Genomic DNA, 22,463 nt, shown 5'->3' with positions numbered 1-22,463 from the left:
AAGATAAAAGAAAAAAAGTGGGTATAACATAAATTGCTTAAGGCAGAAGTTAGTCAGGATTACAACTAGGGCAAAGCCAGTGTTTTTTTACTAATGGCTTACTAACAGCTTCAACTTGGAAGGCCATAGGATGGTTAAAATATGCTGGTTTTATTTATAAACAAGATTTTTAAATGAATTAATATGATTCATTTCTATTTACCATGGATTACACTTAAAAAAATTCCTAACACTGAAAGTGTGACAGAGTCTTTCAATGTGGAACATTGAGGAACTTTGAGGAACATGAACTTTTTAAGACCCCAAATGAGGTACGTTCCTCGTAATGAGGTGCACTTGAGAGGTATGGCTTGTAGTCACTACATTATAAGAAGTTATTTATTTGTATTAACTTGAATTGTAGTTTTTGTATCCCATCTTGACCATGGGTAGTACAATTACCAAGATAACCAGTGTTTTTGTACATGACATCAAATTGACTGGGTTAGAGAGAGAGTGGAAGCCTGAACTTGAAATGTCACAGAATGTAATAATCATATTCTGAACAACTAGTATTAAATTCACAATAGACATTCAGTTTAATGGCATGGGCTTGAGTTTAATAACATTGCCATTTTGGCATGTCATGAATGGCATACATTGTACTGACGTCGAGGGGAAGCATGATGGTTTTCCTGTATAGGTGAATGTGTGTGGCGGGTCATGTAATTGCTTATTAGCTGTTTTCGCTGACTTGTTTGCTTTCTGTTCTTTTTCTGGGTGTTGCCGGACTGGGAGGGAGGGAGTTTGGGCTTGGGGTTGCTGGTGAGGTGAATCTTTGCTTCGGGTGCATTGCGCTCCTCTGGTGAGTGGTTTGCAGACACAATGGCAGTGCTCAGACACTCCCAGGTTGATATGATAATGGGAACACAGTGACAATAGTGCTTAACAGCTTGTGTCAAATAACTAAGCTACAGCAGGGAAGAAAAAGAAACAAAAGCACATGCATGATAGACAATGTAGTGATTGATTTTAATAATCTGGACACAAAATATATAATCGCCACATAGATGAACCAGTCCGCTGAATTTAGACATTACAATCTGGATTCAATAACTTTGGTTTTTGTATAGTAACACTACTGTCTTGGCTTGTCATAGGTGACATACATTGCACTGAACATCAAAGGGAAGCTTGATGATTTTCTTATATAATTAAATATGTATGTCATGTAATTGTTTTAACTTGAATTGTAGTTTTTGTAGCCCATCTTGCCCATGTGTAATACTTAAGTGGTTACCAAGACAACTAGTGTTTTGTACATGACATCAAACTGACTGGGTTATTCAAGAGAGATAGTGGAAGCCTGAACTTGAAATGTCACATAATGTAAAAATCATATTCTGAAAAAATAGGATTAAATTGACAATAACCACTCAGTTTAATAACACGGGGTTGAGTATAATATAGCACTGCTGTTTTAACTTTTCATAAATGGCATACACTTTGTTGAACATCAAGGGGAAGCATGATGATTTTCTTATATAAGTAAATGTGTATAACAGTCATGTAATTGCTTTAACTTGAATTGTAGTTTTTGTAACCCATCTTGACCATACATGATAATTAAACTGTTACCAAGGTAACTAATATTTTATAAATGCACAAAGTTGTTCAAGGTAAACATATACACAAAGTTGTTCAAGGTAAACAATAGAAGCCTGAACTAGGAACGTCACAGCATGTAACAAACACATTCTGAACAAATAGTATTAAATTGACAATAATCACTCAGTTTATCCTTTGCTGATTATACAAAGTGATTACTTAAATGCTGACAAACAATGACATTTAACTTCTGACATATCTAGTAAAATACATTGCATTATAAACATAAGGTATAAATATTATCAATTTAGATTAAGTAATAAGTTTTGAAAGACTTCATCAATAATGGTAAATATGTTAAATAACTGCTATAATCTTTTACTGAGGTTTTATATATGATACATTCTTCTTTACTATGTTTGAATTCCTTATCTATCTTTCATGTAAATATTAATTGCTTATATAACAAATAGACATTATATTGTATTAGAATTCTGTCTAATCTACAATAACATAAACATTGCTTCTTCTTATTATAAATATTCTAGATATGATAATTCAACTGATGGAGCTCAGATGTTCTGATTTGTCATGGTATGAGTGATAATCTGATGGACTTAGGTTTATCCATCAGATTAGGAATGATTTTGATTCCATGGCTAGTGCGGATCTTAGTTTTGTTAACATTTATTAATTTAAATTTGTTATTTTACAAAAACATTTTTAGTATGCCTGACCAAAACTTTACTTTATTGGTAAACCTTCAAAGTATAATACTGATAATTTCCTTTAAAAGCTCAAACATATACTTTATAGTTATCAGAGGAAAATGTTTACTAGCCACATTAAACCAAAAACTACATAGTTCAAATAAACTAAGATGGATTTAACCTTATCATCTTTAAAGACCAATGGCTTAAACAATCCTAGCAAGAGATCAAATCTACTGAAATATTTAAAATTGAACAAAGCACAAATTGTCTTCCTTCAAGAAACTCATTTCAAAACAAATGACAACTACAAATGGACTCCCAAGGAATATATAATATTGGCACAGTCCACTTATAAAACAAAGTCAAAAGGGGTAATAATTTTAGAGAAAACAAATGTGATTAACTCAGAAATCATTTATAAGCATGAAGATAAAGAAAGCCTTATGGCATTTGTAATAGTTAAATATAATAACAGATTATGGACCCTAGCCAATCTATATTGGTTCCTAGGCATTGGATCAGGAACTGTTAAAAAACACTTGGATTTCATTTCCAGTAACTATAAAGGCAACTTAATATTAGGAGGAGATTTTAATTGTATATTTGATACTTCTGAAACTACAAATAAAAGACCGCTGTGTACATCTACTGTATCAAAAGCTTTAAACAAGTTATTAGAATCATTTCATCTTGAAGATACTTTCAAATTTAAAGAAGATAAATCTTTGTTGTTTTCCCATCAGGATCACAGATTTGGTACTCAAACTAGAATAGATAAAATATTTACTGCTCATGACTTACACTCTAAAATCATTAATTTCTCAATCACTCCTTGCCCCTTTTCAGACCACAATTCACTGATACTAAAACTTCAAAATGGGTACAAACCATTAATCTTTAACTCCAGAATTCCAGCATATATAACTAAAATTAAAGAGTTCAAACCATGGCTATTATCTGAATTAGAGTTCTTCTTAGATATTAACTACATCACAGAGATAAATAAAATAATGATATGGGACTTAATAAAAGTATATATATATATATATATATATATATATATATATATATATATATATATATATATATATATATATATATATTTATATATATGGCAAAACCCTAACTTGGTATAAAAATAGAGAATGGGATTCTGAATTATTAGATCTACAGTCCAAACTTTTGTCAGTAAAAGATGAATAAAATCAAGACTATTTGGAGATGAAAAAAAAGTAGAAGTATTAAACAATAAATACAATGAAATTCTAACACATAAAACTATTTTCGCTCTAGAAAAATTAAAAATTAATACTTTAGCCACTTCTCTCAAATATCTACATGATTTATCTACAATAATAAAAATACAGTCAAAAGCTAATAACATTAAAAGTATCTTTCATGAAAAGAAAGGGGGAAATGTCTCAGATATAGGTGACATTCTTGATGCCTATAGAAATCACTATATGGAACATTTCCAAAAAGAAAATATACATACTGATCAATTAAATCTAGATAAAAATGTTCCAATATAAAAAAATACCAGAAAAATTAAAACTAGATCTCCAAGCACCCATATCCTACAAAGAGATTACAGATACAATAAAAGACGGTAAAAATAATAAAGCTCCAGGTATAGATGGCATAATTATGGAAATATATAAACTTTTTCCTTCAAAGATACTATCCCTCTTCCATAAAACTCTATTAGAAATTCAGTCACAAGCTTTAATTCTACCCTCTTGAAGATATTCCTTAATCACACCAATCCTAAAGAAAAACAAATCCCCAAACCTCTGAACCTCATACAGACCTATATCATTATTAAATAATGATTATAAGATATTTATAAGAATATTAACTAACAGAATGAAAATACCACTATCCAAAGCAATAAATAATGATCAGACTGGATTTATATATCATAGACACACACATGACAATATTAAAAGGATAATTTCTCTTATAGGTACAATAACAACAACAACAGGTACCACAATAACAGGTGCTCCACTTATCTGGAACCTGTTAAAGCACTGACTGAAGAGGAAAAAAGTATGTTTTCGAAAGTACTTACTTTTGTACCAAGCTGCAGGAGTGAGGTTGCTCAGGTACTGCTAGACCTTAAAATGTTTGTGAGGAAGCTCAACTTAAGGGTACAGTTTCATGGCAAAAGTAATGACACTGAAAATAAGCCTATTGATGAAACTATAAAAAGGCCTAGCAGCTATTGTCCACCACTACATCAAACACTAGCTGCTTTCGAAGTGAAATGTGAGATGGATATCAGGAAACTGCTTAAAAACTCCTAAGAAAAAACTTTATAACTTAACACAGGGAGAAAGAAAAGCATTGATTGAGCTAGGCAATGATAAATCCAGGCGTGTAATGAAGGCAGACAAGGGAGGAGGTATACTTATGACTGATACCATTAGCTACAACCAAAAGATAGAGAACATGCTGGAGGATAACAGATTTTATGAGTTATTTACCATGGATGACATAAAAAGAGCATATGATTTATGGAACACTAATCTCACCACATTATGGGAAGAAAAACTTATCACTGAAAATCTTTATAATTATTTATGGAGCCCATGCCCATGTTTACCTTACTTTTTTGAAATACCAAAGCCACACAAGAACAGAGAAGACCCACCTTATAGACCGGTGGTAGCAAGTGGAGGTTCCCTTACTGAAGCCACAGCCATTTACCTTGATTACTTGCTGAGATCTCTAGCAGAAAAGAATAAGTCATACATAAGAGATTCAATGGATTTTTTGAAGAAAATAAAAAACCTTACAGTGGAAGCTGACAGTATTTTGGTAACTATTGATGTGGAATCCTTGTACACAGTGCTCCCTCACAATTACTGTATAACAGCAGCTATGGTGTCTTTTAAGAAACATATTCAGGGTACACAGGCACAACTGCAAAAGTTAAGCAAGCTCATTAATCTTGTACTGGACTTCAATTTCTTTACTTTCAATGGCAAACACTACAAACAAAAAACTGGTATAGCAATGGGGGCTGCCATGGCTCCCAGCATAGCAAACATAGCCCTGGGCAAATGGGAGGAGGACTTTGTGTTAAACAACACAGATTACATGCAGCATATCACATGCTATTTACATTTTATTGATGATGCCTTTATTTTGTTGGAAGGTGACACCTTGCAGCTTGGAGATTTTATCACTTACCTCAATCAAACAACCCCCTTCCTGAAGTTACCTCTTCCCATAGCTGTACTTCAACCACTTTCTTAGATATTCAGATTTGCAAGGACAGCAACAATAACATAATCACCACTAATCTATTCAGAAAACCAACGGGGGTTAACTTATTACTCCACAGTAAAAGTCTACATCCTACAAAAAACAAGTATAATGTAGTGAAGTCCCAAGGCTATAGATAAGCTCGAATTACCACAGAGATGGAACCATTTTTAAGAAACCTGAACAACTTAGAGAATGATTTTCTAGTGAGAGGCTATGAAAGTCAGATGTTAAAAAACATCCTGGAACCCATTATAGAACCGAAAAGGACTGAAGCACCTTCACTCAACCTCCCCAGTAGAAAAATGTTAAGTAATTCCACAGAGAATAACAAATGCAAAAATAGCTGCATCCTGACATACACTTTGGATTATCACAGTATCAAAAATATTATTGAAGAAAACTGGGACATTGTCACAGGAAGCCCTTTTCTGATTAACATCTTAGGTGAAGCCCCATCATTTGTTTATAGGAAGGCCAGGAACATTAGAAGTTTTGTTGAATTTAAACCTAGATCATGTGAGAAAAGCACTAAAAGATGTGAAACTAATTGTACATTTTGTATATTTATACAGCAAGGTGATAGTTTTTATTGCCCTTATTTAAAGAAGATCATTAAAACCAGTGCAGGGGGTGACTGTAACACTAAAAAAAGTAATTTACAGGGCACAGTGCAATGAATGTGATGCATTCTATGTGGGCAAGACTGTAAATAAACTCAAGCATAGGATTTCATGTCATCTGTCAGAAATCCGCTCTGGATGTAAAAATAATGCACTAGCCAAACACCTTTCTCTTCATAAAAGACACACAGGTTTTATGTTCCAGATCCTGGATCGCATAGACATGGATGATCTTGATGGAGACATCCCTAATATTCTGGAGAAACATGAACTCATGTGGCAATTAAAGCTGAACTCTTTTAGGAAGCCTGGACTAAACTACTACTATTGTTCAATTAAAAGTGCACTGGAACTTAGTAAATTGCCACATTGTTTACATGACTAATTGTATTTTATTTTATTTTATTCTACAAATTGGTTTTAAATACCATTTTAAATCAGTTAAAATTTAAGTGTATATTTTGTTTCCATCATCATACATACATTTTTTCTTATTTTTTTCTGGTTCTTTTTTTCCCCTTTATTCAAAATGATGTGCAATAACAATACTAACTAATTATACAATTATATAGGTTTTTAGGGTTCTTGTACACAGACCTGAAGAAGTCTAGAAGGATGAAAGCGATCTTTGTTAACAATAGGTTATGAAAATAGAAACTGATTTTTACATGCAAAATGTATGTATATATATATATATATATATATATATATATATATATATATATATATATATATATATTTGATTGCCAAATGAACTAAGGTTGATATATTTCCAGCCATGTAGTATATTGCCTTGGATAAAATCACAGACTTAATAATCTACTTAATAATTTGGTTAAATAAGAGGTACCACATCATTATATAGGTTCATAGGTTCATAGGTTCATAGGTTGGTACTAGGCTATCAGCCCTAGGCCCTATACAAGCCTAGACATAACAATTCCCTGGCTATAATTTTATTTAAAGTACATAAGGGTTATATATTATTATGACAGCTACTAAGTAGGGCAGGACCAGCTCGAATGTCACACTGATGGAGGAAGGGATGTGAATTTAACATGTGTACCAATAACACTTTGTTTTACAGCACAATAAACCAATCCCACACCTGATAAAAAGTATATATATATATATATATATATATATATATATATATATATATATATATATATATATATATATATATATATATATATAGAGAGAGAGAGAGAGAGAGATAGATATTTAGAAAGCTTGTGAGGAAATTATTACTCTATTTTTGTTTTACTTGGATTGCTTGTCTGTGTACTTAATAAAGGATTTTCGATTGGAAACAGACTGCCTGCCTTGCTTGGATTACTTTTGAATACTTAGTAATGCTGTACAATTATATATTTTCTATTATTACTTTTTGTTTTGTTTTGTTTTGACTTAAGACAAGTTTACGTTCACTACTTCTACCACTATTGTCTGATCTGATTAATATACAGTGATTAACTAAAAATATATGGACTGAAAATCTTCCACACAGAGAAGTTTCTTACACTGTTTTGTTTTTGGACCCACTACACTTTAGTGGGTTGTTTTGAGACTTCAGGGATACCACGGAGATTACTAGTTTTCTCTTATAGATTATGCTAACAAAGAAAATAAACACTCATAATTGGCTTAGATATAGAGAAAGCCTTTGATTCCCTAAATTGGGACTATTTATTCAAAATCCTAAAGCTATTTGAATTTCCGGCATCCTTTATTCATCTCCTAAAGAATATATATATACAAATAATTTAGCATATGTCAAGTTAGGTCCTTTTACCTCTGAATCTATAGATATAACAAAAGGCACTATACAAGGATGTCCCATGTCACCAATACTATTTGCTCTGGCTATTGAAATATTGGCAGATTTAATTCGTAACAATATAAAAATCAAAGGAATAGAGGTTTATGAACAATACAATTCTAAAATAATGCTATTTGCTGATGACATATTACTAACATTATCCAATGCAAAAGAGACATTAAAAGAATTACATATATTAATTGACAAATTCTACATGACTTTAGGACTCCATTTCAATAAATCAAAATCAAAATTTTTATTTCTAAATAAAAAGAAAGACCTGCAAACTAAGGGGATCACATCATAGGGAAACAAGAATCTACCTTAAAATATCTAGGAATTGAGTTATGCAAGGATAATAATGAACTAGTCTCAAAAAACTACAATAATATCATTAATACAATTAAAATCTCTGTGAGAAAATGGAACAAAATAATATTAACATTTGAAGATAGACTACAGTTAATAAAAATGGTTTTACTGTGCAAGATCCTATATACAGCCTTGGCAATACAACTGTTACCAGAAAAGAATATACTTAAAGAAATAAATTCATGCCTAATAAAATTTTTATGGTTTCCCGAAAGAAACAGAATAGCATTAATACATCATATCAGACCATGGAAACGGGGAGGATTCTTTCCTGACATAGAAACATATATAAAAGCATCAAAATCTAAAACAATCTCAGACTGGATAAATCCAAATTACTCTGCAAATTGGAAATAATTACTAACTGTAATGTTAATGTATTAATTTGCTTTACAAATAAAAATTTCAAATAACAGATACAAACAATCTGCCATGACACATATTATGTATTAGTCTGCAATATCACATAACTAAACCCACTAAAATTTGTATGATTAATTATTACATTGACTCATTTAGGAAAATTGTTAATGCAAATATAGACTTAAAAATCTGGTTTGATCTTTTAACACCATTTATAGTCACCAAGAACTTTCCACATAACATATTTAGAGAAATTATTAATTCCTGGGAACAGAAAGGATTTGTTTGTTGGCTCCAATGTATCAAAGAACTAAAAGTTTTAGATATGCAAGTAATACTAACATACAAAATTCCACAACAAGACTGGCTAACTTTGCAGAGTATTCTATCATAGTCACAAGATTTACATAGAATAATTAATAATTCTTCATTTAAAGAAATACCTAAATTTACAAAATACATATATGAAATCATTTATAATGACTTTGCTATGGGAAACAGTATTTCAAAGTTTTACAAAATATTGATAAATTATAAAACAACACTCAAAACCTCATATTGGAAACATATAACAAAAGGACACTCAATACAGTTAACTGAAGATATTAAAACAAATATATTATTATCGATAAAATATACATCCTTCACACAATACTGGAAAGTTTTTAACTGGAAATGCTTGCACAGAGCATTCTTAACCCCAGACAGAATCAGCAAAATTAATTCTTCCATTAAAGGAAGATGTTGGAGATGTGAGCAAGTACTCAATGCAGATTGGAACCACATTTTCTTTGATTGTGTTAACATTAAGCCATTTTGGAATGGTATTAATAACTTTTAGAAGCCTTATTTAATTAATCATTTTATTTAACTAAAACTCTTGTATAATTAAAAGTAAATGAAGGTTCTCAGTTTAATAGGTCAAACATGTATCTTGTATGGACTATACTTGCAATCTCAAAGAAGTGTATAACAAGAAGATGGAATACAAATACAATACCAACCTTGGAAGACTTCTGCAGCCTACTGAAGATCACAGCATTACTGGAAACTAAAATTAAAGAACTACGATTGTATCCAAAGTCATTTATCAACAACCTTTGGGGAAAAGTTTTATCTCTGATTGACACCATACAATGAATGATTAGATGCTCTGATAACGGATTGGACATACTTATACAGTAATTGTACATATTAGATTTGTTATAGTGTCAGGCTAATGTTGTTGTGTCTTTTGGCTTTTCCCAGTTAGGGGTCGCCACAGCGGAACTCCGGTCCGCTAACAATTGGTAGTTGATTTTTACGTGCTGAGTTACCAGCCCTGATGCACAACCTTCAACAAAGGTACGTCCATTAATGCTTATCTCCACGCGGAAGACGCTCTAGCTGAGAATCAAACTGGACAGCGTCTTACTGTGAGGCGACAATGCTACCGCAGCACCACCTGATATTTATAAATATTATGGAATTTATTCAATTATATTTGAAAAAAATGTTTTTGAGAAAAAAGTCAGTTTGCTATCAACTAGGGTGCCCTTTGCTATCAACCTGGGTGCCCATAAATGAATACTAGGCTAACTGCCCTAAAGGGCCATTTTAAGCCTAGCTAATAACCTTGTGTTTATAAGGTGAGGACCTTAACCATTATACCAAACCCACTCAACATTCATAAGGTTCATAGTAGGTTAACTGCCCATGTGGGTAATTTTAAGCTGATCCAGTTATCCAATTTGAGAATCAAACCTAGCACTTTGTGTCTGTAAAATAAACACTTTAGCCATTATTCCAACCCCAACACAAAGTAAATATTCTAAAACAAGTAGTAATTAATATGAAAAGATTACACTAAACTTTTCTCCAGTGTTCTGTCTTGAGCCAAAAATGATAAACAAAAGTGAAAAATGTACTTCACTTCCTACAAAGAATGATGGCTTCTCCACTGTTTCCTATACTGACAAATAAAAGCCTTAATTTTGAAGCATTGATACTGTGGAAATTTTTCACATATAGAGAACAAAACTCTGTGTCCAAAGCCTTATTAAGGTAAATGGGTACATTGTCACCTCCTTTCATACCTGCCATGCCATTCTCCTTGTCCGTGAGTCGTTTTGGTATAATAGATGCTTCAGATTATTAATGGACTCTTTCACATAACCAAGACTGATGAAACAAAGCTTATAGTAAATCACTCAAAAACTAATTTGCTATGATTTCTAGTCCTATAAAATTTTGTACAACTGCTACCATGATTCTTATATGCTTAATTTATTCCATAATTCAACAATGATATTTGAAATATAGGTAATGTCATAAATTATAGGAAAAGTGAATTTTGTATGAGGGAAAGGAATACTGGAAACAGAATTTTGCAAACAATGGATGTACAGAGTGACTGGCAGCTACAACAGGTAGTTGTCAAAAAAGTTTACATTTCTATGATCCATATAGGTAAGTGCATTGTTGGTGATCTTCAGTAGTAGATGGCAAATAATGGAACCAAGGGTACACCCAACTAGCAGTTGTCCCTGGAGTAAAAGCATGCATACCAGTTAGGTGGTCACGAATGGTACTTGAATCTACTATACAGTAGACTCCCTCTTATCTGCTCACTCTTTAACTAGCCTCCTCTTTAACCAGCCATCAAATTTCTGCAGTAGCCCTAGCAAAAGACAACACAGAAGAACAGTATTTCTGCCTCCTCTAGGCTAAATAATGACAGATAATTGAGTTTTAGACTTCATATTTTTTAGAAAAATGCATACTAACACAAACCCTGTTATTCTAGCTGATTTATAACCTATAAATGGTAGTTTGTTTGCTTTTTCTGATTAACGAGCCATTCGTTTATCCAGCTTAAGGTCCGGTCCTAGCGAGACTGGATAAGGAGTCTACTGTAGTTTCTTTCATTTAGTTGTTGTGTTGTAATGTTACAAAGCTATCCTTAAGAACTTGTTACATTTTGGTAATCAAACCACATGTTACAGTGAAGTCTCTGGGCAGTCAAAGTTTCAAAGTGCTCCTTTCTCAGTGTTTCCATGCCCTGCTTGATTGAGTAAATTTGCCAAACCAAAACAAAACTGCATGCAGTGTTATAAGGCTATGCAAATATTGCCAAATGAAATTATATATAAAGCAAGCTGCCATTTTGCATTACTACCTGAAAGATTTTTACATTTCAGTGTTTGGGCACATAACTGGATTGGAATGCATTTTAGGCTTATCACACTCATGTTTACAATACATACAGGGAAACTAAATACTTCTGCAGAACACTTTGGCAATGCCTTTCTACCAATGGAGTCAGTGGAACTGGTGCATTGTCTTTATATTCTGCCAATAGTGGCTGGGCATTTGGGAAGCTGCCCAGGGCCCATCGGGCTGGCCTGAATGCAAGGCTGAATCATCTTAATTTTGAAGAATAAGTAAAACCAAAATTTAATATTGAAGAATGTCCATTTACAAATGTCTGTTTCAGCAACATAACCATGTGGTATTTTACTTGTGTTATCACTACTGAGAAAAAAAAAAAAAAAAAAAGTGTGATGTTAGCAGTTTATATGTCATATGGTAAATTTATTTTAGGGGCTGGCTGGCTGCAGCTTTGTTTGAATGCAGGCAACCAATGAGACTGGAGTAGGGATGAGAACAACATAAGGTTTGCTATAGGGAAGAAACTTGCAATTTTGAGAGAAGTTAGTCATCTGACTTGTGATAGATATACCTCTCAACTGTTCAGATTTTCACAGAATGTCCAGATTTTTTACTCATATTTTGGTCTGTTCCTCATAAAATCTGTGTTTTTCTGACAAGTCACTATGGATTGAAGTCACTAGATAATGACATACATTGGGGATTCAGACTTCATATCCTTCAGAAAATGCATGTTAACATAAACCCTGTTATTCTAGCAACTTTCTAAGTTTATAAGAGCAATATATAAAATATGTCTCTATTTCTGGGTCTTTGCCCCCCCCCCCACATTATTTTAGGTTTTGTCCAGATTTCTTCCACTAAGAGGTTAAGTGGTATGGTGACAGTTATTGCATTTTTTTAATAGCAAGGGATTGGACAATGTCTTGGCTATAGCAAGTTGGAGTGTGGTTTGGGAAAGGTAATCAAATGGGGACCATCCCTATCAACTCGGTCTGTTGCTAATTGTGAGAAACATTCCCCATTTCACATCTTAATATCTTTCTATGAGGAATGCTCCTCACTTTAAATCTTAAAAATTGAATGTTCCACATTGAAAGTCTCATACATCTCAGCTGTCCCTGATTTTGTAGACTGTCTTTGATTTTGCCTAATATTTTTGCCCGCTCCGTTAGAATGTTTGATTCGCTGGTAAATCACAGATTACAATCAATAATGGCAGACATTAGATTTTCATGCTTTGTATTGTTCAGAAAATGGACGGTAATGTAAAACCTATTGTTGTATTGACTTTCTAAGGTGAATTAAAGTAATATTTAAAAACTGTCCCTTATTTTGTACCTTTTACCATTATTTTTGGCTTTGTCCTTGATATTCTTGAGCAAAGAAGTCGAGAGGTATGGAAAGGGTCTTAAGAATTTTTTTAAGAACTTTCTGTTGAAGGTAATACTGAATCACATATTTTTTTGTGAATACAATAAAACACTTAACATGCTGTGAGTATGAGCTTCCATGTTGTACTACATGCTCTACATTTCACTCATTAATTCCACTTTGTGAGAGGTGTTTTTGCACATTATGGAGAGGGAAGTTGAGCGGTATGATGACGACTTTATCATGAAGGGTAGAAGTGGGTGACCTTTAGCAGCATATTAAAGAAGGATTTGTATAGGTACTGATGGGGACCTTGCAGGGCACCTTTTTCATAATCTGTTAAATGGTCCTATACATCTCAGAACATACTGCATGTCCCTTAAATGGTCCTATACATCTCAGAACATACTGTATGTCCCTTAAATGGTCCTATACATCTCAGAACATACTGTATGACCCTTAAATGGTTCTATACATCTCAGAACATACTGCATGTCCATTAAATGGTCCTATACATCTCAGAACATACTGTATGTCCCTTAAATGGTCCTATACATCTCAGAACATACTGTATGTCCCTTAAATGGTCCTATACATCTCAGAACATACTGTATGTCCCACGAGTTTTTCCATGTCCTCTTATTTTCCTTTTCTTCTCTTTGTAATGTTGCCTTTTATGCTGCATCGTAAAAATGTCTACAACTCCAATACCCAAACTCAGTCTCACAAAAGACAAAAAGCAGCCTGTGACAAGAGGACATGCTAGGTATGGCAGAGGTGTCCTGTCAGATTCACCTGAAAAACAGTACAAATAACTCATGTGAATGTCACTGTTATAATACAGAGCTACATGGGGCTTGAGAACAGCTGAGCATTATTTGAAGTTGCAGGATGAATGATGGACAGCTTATATAGCATAACCATGGCCAGACTTAGTCATTAGTGACCTAGGTAGCTGCTTAGGGGACCACTCAGCCAGGGGCACATTTCTGTGTTCTTTTTTTCCTCAGGATAAAATGGTACCATGGCTGTTCAAAGCTGCTGCAGTTGACTGCATTCTTCTGTTCAGTCCCACTTATGTGAATTATAAATCTTCAAGACTCTGGGACTCTCTGAATCACTGTCTTGATCATAGTGAGTGGGACTGAGGAAAAAGCCCAAAAACTTTAAATCATAGAGGGTTCTGGCTACAACAGCATCAAGAACTTGTAGCCTCTAGTACAATGAGGCCAAGTAGTGCAAAGGGTCTGAGAAAGAATACCACGGTGTGGTTTATAATGTTTGTTTGTTTATTTATTTATTTTGTTATCCCTGATAGTCAACCAGATACTTGCACCCTCAATTGTCCTTGATTCTGCTACATATTTTTGCTCTGTACATTGTAAAATGGTTGATTTTCTAATAAATTGATGAGAGTTATAGGCGGGTGCAGAGTCAATAAAGCCTACATGGTCCATTGCAACCATGTGTGGATCCTGGCTTGAGACACATATGATAGCACACTGTTTTGTATTCAGTAAGCAGGTTTACACACTGTGCAGAGTCCTGCAACAATAGCAAACACGGTGGTATGCTAATTACAGCATAAACAGCTGAACTGTATGCCAATCAACCAATCCAAAATGGAAGAGCTATTCAACAAGCTATAAAGCAATTGTGTAGACTCAGTGTAGGTTTTTCCTGTGAATTCCAAAACCTAGTGGAATACAGTGATGGAAACTAATCTACACAGAAACTATGTTAGGGGCTGCTGTTGCTCTTATTCATATGTATGTGCAACAGGTCCAAGTCTATGCTGCTGCTAATAGACCATGGCCAAGAAGGAGAATGGTTTTTAGACCCCGTTTAACTTTCCATGGTCTGCATGAGGTGGAAATTATAGAGCACTACAGGGTGGATAGAAACACACTGCAGGAACTCTGTAACCTCCATTGCCCTCAACTAAGAGCAAGGGCAAACCGAGGGGAACATATACCAGTGGAGACTAAGGTATGTGTAACACTTAGAATATTAGATATAGAAACCTTCCAGAAACTAACAGGGGACATGTTGGGAGTGTCACAGGCATCAGCATCCAGGATCCTCCATTAATTCCTGAATGCATTGCTACAACACGCTAGTGACTACATATATTTTCCCTGTACACCTGAAAACAGAGCCACAACTATGCAGGAGTTCTACCCTGTACCACACTACCCTGAAATCCTGGGTGCCATAGATTGTACACATGTAGAAATCAAAGTACCACCCAGGGAACAGGGAAGGGTGTACATAGAAAGGGCTTTCACTCCATTAACTGCCAGGTCATGTGTAACAAACACTAAGGGAATCATACTGGATGTATGTGCTGGCAACCCAGGCAGTTACCATGACTCACATATCTGGCACAACTCTCAACTGTATCAGATGTTTTCTAGGCAAGATACCCTACAGGGTCATTTACTGGGGGATGCAGGTTATGCACTTGAACCGTGGCTGATGACGCCCATCAGAAATGCACACCCACGCACTGAAGAATGCTATAATGAGGCATACGTTTAAAGAAGAAATATTACAGTGTTTGTGTTTGGGCTGCTGAAGTCATGGTTCTAGTGCCTAGATACATCTGAGGGAGCCCTGCAGTACAATCCCCATACATGTGCTGAAATTTTCACCATGTGTGCCATGCTTCACAATATTATCTTGAGAAAACAGCTTCAGCAGGAACCCCAAGGGGAAGGGCCACACATCCCACCACCACTGGCAAGATCACTGCAGCCACACATAAGTGAGGAGTCAGAGGGAGAACCACCAGCCACTGTGAGTGTAGTCAGATGTAGCCATGCAGAGTATGCCTTTGCACTGTCCAAGAGACAACAGACACACACGCTTACCAGCTAAGGGGCTAAAACCTTCATCCTATGCAAATACATACAGTAACTCTGATGCCAGGCAATGTTCATAGCCTTATCTTATCCATGTAATGGCTCTTTACTGCTAGCATCAGACAGAGTCAGCCCCAATGTAAAACTCTTGTAAATGCTGGACTTCTAAGGTAAGTGTTGAATCTGGAATAGAAAAATAAATGTCTAAGAATACAAATGAATGGCTTATCCTAATACTGTTACTTGCTAATGTAAGCTAGTAGAAGGCGTGTGATGTAAGGTTATTGTGTTTGTATCATATCACAGTCCCACACAAACCAATGTTTAGGCCAAAACAAGCAATATCAATGGAGTACTTTATTGTTTACCATGGAAATAACAGGATGACCACATAATTGCAAAAGGAAAACTTCTGAAACACACTTTTACTGTGGCAATGCACAAATGGTACTTGGCTCCCCCAACAAAGAAATTACTGTTTGTACAATCCAAGGAATACCACATAATTCACTTCTTATAAATGCTATCCACACGCAGACTCAAAGACCGAGTCTATAATCATATTTATGACATAAGAAGAGCAAATACTAGTAATGCCTTAGCCAAACACTGTCAACTATATCCTACTCATGTCTTCAAATTTAGAGTACTGCAGATACAGCATTTGAATAGGAGAGAAGGTGATTCCCTGGGGGCTCTTGAATTGAACGAGCTGAAGTGGATCCTTAACCTTAGGGCTCATGTGGAACCAGGGCTAAATTCGGCTGTTAGCATTAGGCCTGCACTTTTATAAAGTATAAATTTATTCTGTTTGTCCAATATTCATTCATCCTTCCACTTTTTCCTTTTTCCTTTCTTTCTTTCCTGTATTCCACTCCCCTTCCCACCTTTTCCTTCCCTCTCTTCTGCTTTCCCTTCCCTTTCTTCCTTTCCTTCCCTCTCCCCCCATCTCCCTCCCCCCCTCTTTCCTCCCCCCCCCTTTTTTCCCCCTTTTTTCTTTTCTTTTCCCTTCCCTTGTTCCCCTCCTCCTTCCCCTTTCCTCCCTCCCTCCCTCTCCCTTTTTCCTTTCTTGGTCCCTCTTTTGTATAGTTGTTAACATATTATATTTTATTTTACTCCATTCATATATCCCTTCCAATATATATTTTCAGATTGTTGGTTTTTATCTATATTGATTGATGAAAATATGTAATATATTCTTTCTTTTGAAATATGTGGGATGATTAGATGGCTTTAGATATTGAGATTTTATTATAATAGTGCTTTAAATATGGTCTTTTCTATGCCTTACCCATATGTTATTTTATATACTGAACCTGTATGGGCTTAAATGATACAAATGTTTCCTTTTGCCATATATGGGTATGGTTTCCTGCTTAATTATTTCATAATTGTTTTATTCATTGTCTAATTGCCTTATTAAATGTTTTGGTTTAGTGTATATAAGGATAGGGTTTACCCCCTTTTTATTGTAACCTGATGAAGCGCACGATAAATGTGCGTGAAAGCGCTTGTTCTTTTACATAATTAAATCGAATTGTTTGATTTTATCATCGTGGTGGTTTCAGTGATTTCTCAGCTACAATCCAAGGAATACCACATAATTCACTTCTTATAAATGCTATCCACACAATTCTCACAAAATGTATACACATTTAAAACAGAAAAATCAATTTTATACGATTGCCAGACACCTCTCACTGTGCCCAGCATTCCCCTGGAAGTGTCTATGGGCCATCTACGAAACATAATACCGCTATGTCATTGACAATAAAGTACTGTACATTTCCATGAAATAAGATCAACAACTGTAAGATAACCTGTTTTAACAATAACACTTGCGATGACAGTTAATAAGGCTGTCTATCTGTGAAGGTAATGCCTACCAAATAATTTTCCTTTGCCAAGAGTGAACTATAATGAGTGCATACAGATAAAAGTTTTCATTTCCTTATGCATATACATAAAATAGTTTCTTTGTAACATGTTAACAAATCTAGCACGCATTTGAAAAATACAATAATATCTTAGCAAAATCAGAAGCTTTCTGTGCAGATAAATCAAAAGGGATATTAGTCCTCTGTGTTCTCTGTATACACAATTCCCCTCACTTTCAAGTTCCCTAGCTACACATTTACATTCTTATGGTGTAAATTCAGGTGTCTGAGCATGGTGAAGATTCACATAAGGTGTGAACCCAATAGAAATGTTGAGCTGCAAACGTTTGACTTCACGTAACAAATGCAAACATAGTGTAGGCACTATCTCAGTGTTGCTAATGGATTGCAACTGTGAATGATTACTGGTAGGGAAAAGGAAAACAAAACAGCAAGTCAGACTGCCTTACCTACACTGGGTTTGTCATCCATGATACACTTACAAAGTGTAGAAGTTATTGTATCAAGCTTTAAAATGGAAGTGAGCAACACACATTTCTCAGTTTTTGTTCACTAATGGCCAAACTACCCTGCCTTTGTTGAAAACTGTATATTAATGTCATGTAATAGTCTCACAGATTTTTAAGGACAATGATAACAAGATGTCCTACAGACTGCATGTCTGAGAGTACAGCACAGATAAGAGAAGAATGAACACAATACAAAGAGAAGACAGCGCTGCACTGGTGTAAACAATACTTATAAATGGTTGTGTGACCAGTCATTGCACTAAATATGTAATTAACACATGTGCAAACAACTGAGAGTGTACAAGTGTTATATGTCTTATTAATAATGTGGATGAAATAGGACTTGCTGGTATGCACAATGATTTTCATTCTTTCTGCAGAGCTGTTTCTGTAGCAAAGATGGATAAGACACCCTTACTGTGTTTTGTATTTCATGAGTCTGTCATTTCAAATCCAGAGTTGTGTACAGATCTGTAATGTATGCTAAAATGTGTTCTGTAATGTTGTCTATGTTTTTTTAATATTAATATTTGCATGCAAGGCTTAGCACAAACATGGTGAAACAGATAAATATATTAAATACCGTGTAACTTATTTCTGCCATAAAGACTACATAAATTATAGCTGTTGATCAAGAGTGTGTGTGTAGCACACCTGGTAGACACGATAAACTGCAAAATATCTATTATACTTAGATTATGGTTCAAGTCCCACATTTATCTTTTAATGATGAAAACTAATAAATACTTCTTAGAAGAATAATGCAAGGTTAGCTTGGCTTCTCATGTTTGCACATTGCTTGCCTTCATGCAAACATGGTCTAATGGCCCAGACAAGTACCAGGCATTGTCAATTTCAGAAAGGATAAATTGTTACCTCTATTGCTTAGCATCACGTAACACCATCAGCAAGCTTTCTCAACACCTGTAAGTCCAGAATACTTGCAGACAGTAGTCAATTTCAAAGCAGATATATTGTTGCATTTGTTTAATGACAATCGAACAAACCTACTACTCTCACACCTGCAGGTTCAGAACACCTGCAGACAGGAAATAGACAATAGACAATTTCAAAATGGATACATTCTTTCAAGTGTGGTATGGCACCATGCAAACATGCTAAGCGGCACTGAGCGGTGGTCAGCACACATACTAAATAATGAATATGAAAACACACAGCTGCTGCTTAGCTTTTCCTGTGGCAGCAGTTGTAAGTGTAGGGCTGCAGTACTGGCGAGCCTGTGTTTTAAGCCAACAAACTCCAAAGTTTTATTCCTGTTCCAGTTTACTTTGTGTTAAAATTAACATGAAAATAATTAGATATAGAAATAACTACAGCATATATATTGAGTATGCATAGGACTTCAGATATACATTGTGTGTTACTGTGAATATCAGTAGAATTATGGTTCATCAATTACACATTTATTTTCTGAACTGTCATATCACACATACATGTTTAGACACTCAGCTCTTTAATGTATATGTATAACTAATGAGAAGGTCTGACAAACAAGGTCTCATTTGCAATAAGCACTCTGCACAGTAATGACTGTAAAAAAAAAACACTTGTTCTCAACCCTTCCCTGTGGCAACTGGTATAAGTTCATGCTCACAATGCAAGTGAGCCATGGTTCTAATCCAGCACACTCCCAGTTTTATTAATGCTTGTCCACTCAATTTTAAAAAACAAATAAATAAAAATTTAAACATAATTATAATAACAATAAGTATGTAAAGCAGTGGAGCTTATATGAATTATATGTATGACTGAGGGTATACAGACTATGTTTCTATAATTATAATTGTGTTCTCTGGCCTTGGACGGCCTTTGGACATCAATTATACTCATACACACATGAATGCATAAGCCAGGACATTGTTAGGTCACACACATACATGCTTAACCCCTCAGCCGGTAATGTGTATTTATATATATAATTCATTAGCATATCTCATAAACACTTCTTTGGTGGCAAGGATGAAAAATCACCTATGTAAAAGAACATGCTTTGTCTTTTATGCATAGGTTTGAATCCCATATTGTACAAATTAATTTTAACAGTGTGTAAAGCCACACAAAAATGTGTCAGGTTATATAATGTATGCCCCAATACATGCCTTTAACGCTAAATCACCTAACTAATGCTGACTGCCAGATTAACCTTTCTATTTCAAAAACGGCTTTCTTGTCTGTTTGGCACTGTTGCTTTCCACTTAACATCACACAAACAAGGTTGGCAGGGTTGTTCGGGTTTGCACACTAGTAGTAAATGTGATAACATTAATTGTTGGGAAAGCACTCTTAACTGTTGCTGTTTTCCCTGAGAGGGCATATCCGGAGGTAGAAGGAAAGGTGCCCAATTTAGCAATCAATGGTGGGGTGTCAAGGAGTCAAAAATCTTTACTGAACTCCTTGTAAAGCACCACAGCCAAAGACTCTTACAGGGGGACTATACTAGTTCACAGTAGAAGTCTAAGGCATGAAATTGTCTGGCCAAGGCTGTCACCAGTGCGACTGCCATTCCACGCACTGGAGAACAGTGTAGGCACCACTATAATGACCTTAAAAGATGCAATCAGGATACACAAACCAGTGGTTGGATGAGTTTAGGACTGCTGACATCTCACAGTTGTGTAAGTATACAAATAAAGAGAATTTATATTTGATAAAAAACTGCATGTATGCAAGAATGTTATGCATGATGCTCTTCTCTTGTTCTCTCCTTTTCAGCCTACAGCCAACTAGGAGATAATGGTGAACAGAGAAGCCCATGCTGAGCATTTAGCATGACTGAAGGAAGCAAGGGGTATGCATGCAGCACAACGCAAGTATTATTTTAGCTAAAGTATTGCTCTTCTATACAGTAGTAGCTAATTAAGCATGCATACCTCAACTGTAAAATCAAGCATACATGCTTCAGTCTATAGCTCAAGCAAACTGTAAGACTCAATTGTAATACTTCATTTAGATGTTGTGTATTCAAATCCCACAGATAAGTATATCATAAAATTATTTCAAATGATTACATAATGTCAAAAACATTGGCATACATACCATGCTGTTTAATTATTCAATATTATTTGATGAAGCATATGTACAATATATTCATATTGGAAGGAATACTTGGAGAAATCTTCAGTCATAGTTTGTAATTGTTACAAAATATACTTAATATAAAATTAAAAATAAATTATTTATATTGTACTAATTTATTGTATGTCACATAAGATGGTACTGTCTCCTTTTTTTCTCTTACCCACAACCCTTCTCTCTCTTTTTTTATATTTATATTTATATGTGTGGTCACAATGTTTTCATGTCATCCATTACTGACAACTAACAAAATGCTTTACAGCACAGGGAGGTAGAACAACCACCAGCTCCTGCACCGATACCCAGTAGATCTGGGACCCAACCTGGCAATATTGCATCTGCTGCCCCTGCACCACCTGGGCACTCCACATCAGGTAGCATTAACCTGGCAGTTGATGCATTGGTACTCTCTGGGAGTAGTGGCAGAGGTGGGGATTTTGGCATCCACCAGGAGATGCCAGGCTTGGTGCATAAGGTCATGCACAGTACCATTGGTGCACTCCTACTCCAGATGGAGAGGACACTGTAAGCAAAGACATCAAGCACTCCAATAGCCAGCAGAGTAAGGGGGCAGTGATGACAGTTTGGTGGGTGAGGACTAGATTCTCACTGTCCTCATGTTTGATGGGCATTGACATCCAATATCTCCTCTCTATCTCTGATAATGATTGTATTGTTGTCACCCCTCTTTGTTGAGGTGATGGTGAAACTTTGGCAAATATGTTATACATAAATTTATTTTACACTGTTGAAGAAGTGGATAGCTATGGTCCTTTCCTACCTACTAACATCTTCACTCAAACATCCAGTGATGATGTT

The sequence above is a fragment of the Protopterus annectens genome, chromosome 8.part0 (assembly GCF_019279795.1).
Source record: "Protopterus annectens isolate FY-2018-M chromosome 8.part0, PAN1.0, whole genome shotgun sequence".
NCBI classification, from domain to species: domain Eukaryota; kingdom Metazoa; phylum Chordata; order Ceratodontiformes; family Protopteridae; genus Protopterus; species Protopterus annectens.
This window is presented reverse-complemented; position numbering follows the sequence as displayed.